This window comes from Nipponia nippon, unplaced genomic scaffold, assembly GCF_047370975.1.
Source record: "Nipponia nippon isolate SJK-2023a ecotype South Korea unplaced genomic scaffold, ASM4737097v1 scaffold_33, whole genome shotgun sequence".
NCBI lineage: Eukaryota > Metazoa > Chordata > Aves > Pelecaniformes > Threskiornithidae > Nipponia > Nipponia nippon.
The window spans coordinates 2,441,538-2,446,679 of NW_028262351.1; the positions used below are offsets into that span (position 1 = coordinate 2,441,538).

The 5,142-nt window shown below is 41.9% G+C and overlaps 1 pseudogene; it reads right to left on the minus strand.

The window, feature by feature from the left end:
• Window positions 1–3,538: 3,538 nt before the first annotated feature.
• On the minus strand, window positions 3,539–4,614 carry LOC148054181 (uncharacterized; annotated as a pseudogene).
• Window positions 4,615–5,142: the final 528 nt, after the last annotated feature.

The window sequence follows — 5,142 nt, forward strand, 5'->3', positions numbered from 1 at the left end:
CAGGCGCTTCCGTGGTTTCTATACACATCAATAACCCTTGCATCTTTGCTGCCGTGTGGCTCTCCATCCCCTACCTCCACTGAGATGGCAGACCGAAGGACCTTGCTAGCACACCATCCCTCAAACATTGGCGTGCTGCCCCCAGGCTTATCTCTAGCAAGCCTGGTTTTATCTCTGATTTTGATCTGATCATTTTTCAGTCTGATCTGATTCATTGCATGGCCTCACAAGCACATAGACTTATGGACTGGAGGGAGAAGTATGGGGACTAGAATGAATGGCTGGGTGGTCGGGGGGGGGGATTTTTTCAACCATCTCTATCAGACTGTGCCCCTCACACTAATGATTTGAAGGATGAAGAGGACAATATTTTTGAGGACAAGAGATAATCTGGTGGAAATAGTGCAGGCTATATATCAGCTGCCTACCCGGGTTGAGCTGAGGAAATGTGGGTTTTCTTGAATACTCAGGATTGCAGTCTGAGATTTTACCAGACCTTAACTGACTCTGAAAATGCACAGAACAAGTAAAGAGCATGGATACTTGTATTTTTAGAAGTAGCTAGAATTATGGTTTTTTTTTTCTTTGCCTCTTAAAATATGCTTTCAAACAAAAACATTATGTAAGATTTTGACTGTGAAGTTTCCTCAGGCCCACAATGGAATTTCTTGTCAAAACAAGCTGGAAGGATGGCTCTACTGACCTCGCTTTATGATGACAGCAGCGAGCTACAATGGTAAGGACACAGGGTCTAGGAGAGCAGAAGTGATTCTTTGTTATTGGAGGCATATGTGTTTTGCCAACACAATGACAGTATAAACTCCGGTTGTCTGGGATACCTTTTGAGGTTATGTAGGCTTTTCCTATAATCATTATTTTTATCTTGTCGTGGTTTAATCCCAACTGGCAACTAAGCACCACACAGCTGCTCGCTCACCCTCCCCATCCTGGTGGGATGGGGGAGAGAATCAGAAGGGTAAAAGTGAGAAAACTCATGGGTTGAGAGAAGAACAGTTTAATAATTGAAATAAAATAAAATAAAATAAAATAAAATAGTAATAATAGTGAAAAGGAAAACAACAACAACAAAGAGAGGAATAAAACCCAGGAAAAACAAGTGATGCAACCGCTCACCACCCCGCCGACCAACACCCAGCCAGTCCCCGAGCAGCGATTGCTCCCCCCCCCCCGGCCAACTCCCCCCAGTTCATATACTGAGCATGACATCATATGGTATGGAATAGTCCTTTGGCCAGTCTGGGTCAGCTGTCCTGGCTGTGCCTCCTCTCAGCTTCTTGTGCACCTGGCAGAGCATGGGAAGCTGACAAGTCCTTGACTAGTATAAACACTACTCAGCAACAACTAAAACATCATTGTGTTATCAACATTATTCTCATCCTAAATTCAAAACACAGCACTATACCAGCTACTAGGAAGAAAATTAGCTCTATCCCAGCTGAAACCAGGACAATATCCACCCCTTATTCCATACCATATACATCATGCCCAGGTCCTTGTCACAAATGGGTGATTTAGGATGCTTAAGGAATCACCAACAAAGGTATCAGCAAAAGCATCTTTAATATGATGATGTAAAAGTGTGACTTAACAAAGTTCAATGGCAAGGTTCACTGTATTATTTACTGCATGGAAGGATCATAGAAAGGAAAATTGAGCTACACTCGAGTTAGAATGATTCACAGAGAGACCGGAGATGCAAAGAATAAGGGATACCCTCCCATTGTGTCACGAGGTTCAGAGCAGACCCCCTTGCTTTCTAAACTCCTGATGGAGCTTAGGTGCGGGTAGGTTCACTCTTAGTCTCAGATTTGGTCAATGGTGTATGTCTAATGGAGTAAGTAAGACCCTCCCGTTGAGTCACGAGGTTCAGAAAGGACCCCCTTGCTTTCTAAACTTCTTCCTCAGAGAGGAGTCTAGGTGCGGCTAGATCCAATCCTAGTCTCAGACTTGGTCAACAGTTTATGTTTATGGGATTGTATATGCAAAATTCATATAATGTTTCATTAGCAGCAATTCAGCATGCAACCAAAGTTACCAAGACAAAATCAAAGTTACCATACTACAAGGTTATGGGCGATATCGGTCGCTTACCAAAGATCTGCCGTTGATAAAAGGTCTCTCTGCCTCGAGGAGCAACTTTGAGAGGTGTCCCAGCTCAAGGGGAGATAACTGCCATGCAGCCATGCTGCCTAGCAGGGAGAGCTCAAAGAAGGCTCACTTAGGCTGTCATATTTATAGGATAAAGTGGTTGGCTTGTAGTCAAATTACATGTGATAGAAAAGGTATGCAGGAGACTCCTTGTACCCACAACTAACTTTGTTCCTTGATAAAGGAGTCTTGGAAAAGCCACCTGCTATTCATGTGTCAATCGCATGATTGGTGTTCCAAGCTCATATACATCGATGCTCACTGTGTCACTCTGCTCCTTTGTGGGTTTTCAGAGAACAGATTGAAACTAGAGGAGTTCACGGCCTGGCTACAGCTCGGGCGTTTACCTCTTCCGGAGCCTGCACCAAACCATCGCCAGTCTGGTCAAGGGGTCGAGTGCATCCGTCACACTCCACCCCGTGACTACAGTCAATCCACTTTATCGACTCATAGAGTGGTAGCACGGTTACCTCTTGCCTCTATGTTATAAATATGTGGCGTGTTGTAGATCAGTGGTAAGAGCCCAATTATCTTAAAGTGTTTTAATTAATGTTAGTTATATACCATGTTACATACAAAATCAGTTGATTGTATACATTTTACATGCTGGATTGATGTAATTTGTTTCATTTTTTGCCAAACTCTGATATACAGAATGATTATAAGCAATAAACACAATAAGGTCAAAATCAACAAAACTGCAATTGCATGTAGCATCTAATTCAAAATTCCAGTTGCTGTTGGGGACCATCCAAAAAGAGTTTCCCACCAGTGATGTTCTCCATCGTTCTTCACTCTTTCCAGGACATGGTGTATCTCCTCTGCATCGTGATGGACAGTAATTAGGGGTTTTTGTCAGTTGTTCCGAATTCATTTTAACAATTGACTCAGGTCATTGTGTTGCAACAGTTTTCTCACCAATGTGAGATTCATTCCAATGGAGGTAGGCAATAAATCTTGATACGATGTATAGTTAGATTGTAAGAATTGGTGAGTTGTGACAGGAGCTGAATAGTTAAAGTTGCATCCTATGATTTTGGTAAAATTACAAATACAGATATTTGAGTGACTGTATATATCTATGGTGGTATTGTCTATAAATATAGAATCACAAAGGGTTCTCAAACACATCTGTTTCCAACATATACAAATATAGTTTCAGGGATTTCATCAGGATGTATTTCAAAATGACAAACATCTTGTTCAGTGTCAAGACAAATGTCTTGGGCCTTAATGGTATTACTTTCACAAATAAAACCCTGTTGTTCCCATCCAACACATGCATTGACATCAATAGTTTGCCATTTGTTCCCATTTTGTTGGGCCCATTCTCTATGTTCTAATGGATAGAGGACAGTTCCATGTTGATTTAATCCCAATGACTGGGTATATGGTGTATATCGAAGCATTGCGTAGCAATTATGTAAGGTTTAAGAACTGCCAGGGCTCTTCTAAGTAGTGATTTTAGCATCGTATAATTAATTGCAGCAGGTATTGGGATATCACCGAGTTCTCATCTATGCATGGCTTGTATGCAGGCAGCTTTTGTGATGGCTGTAGAGAGCTCGTTAAGAGATCTTATGGGGATTATAGAGGGTTCACCTCATTCCATAGCATCAATTCCTCCAGCCCAATAAGCTATCCTGCTAGTAATAGAATGGGATCCATCTGCCGGTTCTGGTCCTAAATTTAAGAGAACTCCTGGACCCCAAAAGCCATTTGCTTCATCTCCAGCCAGCATTATTCGGTCGCCGCCACTCAGGCAGACTCACCACAAATACTCTGTTTCAGTTTCACCTGGCTTTCTGCCATATTTCTCTTGCAAATTTGCCAGTTGTATTGGATCCTAGGGAGTGGCTCGTACAATGTATCATGGAGCACCACGCCGAGGTCCTTCAGATATTTCCCTTTTAAGAATAGGTCTGGCTTCATATTCAGGGGGATTTGAAGAAAGTAGAGTCATCATCTCCTGAATCACTATTATTGGGGTTACCCCATATATTCCCATCCCATACTTCCGGGGATGCAATTAATTTTCTAATCTGTACAATGTCAGGGGGATGAGGAGCATGCATAAGCTTCATTTTGACCCTTTATTCTAAATTTTTGTTTGCTTTCCTTTTCCTCCTGTAACTGTTTCTGCAGCTGTTCAATTTTCAAAGACAGTATTAACACAGCTGCCTTTCTGCCTTCAATATCTTCTTTTTGGTCCTGTTCCCTTTTATTGTTATTCCTCCTATATTGATGAGCAGCTTCTAAACAAGTACCTAGCATTTTGCAAATAATTCCTTTACCTTTTCCATTCTTTATACACCCTCGGGCTATATTTAGCTGTGTTTTCATAGCTTCCCAATCATGCCAATTCTCACAAGTCCATTCTTCTGAGAATTTGGGACTCAGACTTATTCCATGCTTTCGTAAGTAATCAGTGATACTACTTGCCATCCTGCCGACTATGCCAATTTGTCGCAAATGGGTGATTTAGAACACTTAAGGAATCACCAACAAAGGTATCAGCAAAAGCGTCTTTAATATGATGTTGTAAAAGTGCAACTTAACAAAGTTCAATGGCAAGGTTCACTCTATTATTTACTGCATGGAAGAATCATAGAAAGGAAAACTGAGGAGTTACACTCGAGTTAGAATGATTCACAGAGAAACCAGAGATGCAAAGAGTAAGGAAGACCCTCCCGTTGAGTCACAGGGTTCAGAGCAGACCCCCTTGCTTTCTGAACTAATGATGGAGCTTAGGTGAGGGTAGGTCCAGTCCTAGTCTCAGACTTGGTCAACATTTTATGTCTAATGGAGTAAGAAAGACCCTCCTGTTGAGTCACGAGGTTCAGAAAGGACACCCTTGCTTTCTAAATAAAAAAGAGGAACAAAACCCAGGAAAAACAAGTGATGCAACCGCTCACCACCCCGCCGACCAACAATAATTATAACCCCAGGCACCAGTATATGCTGGGAGGGCTG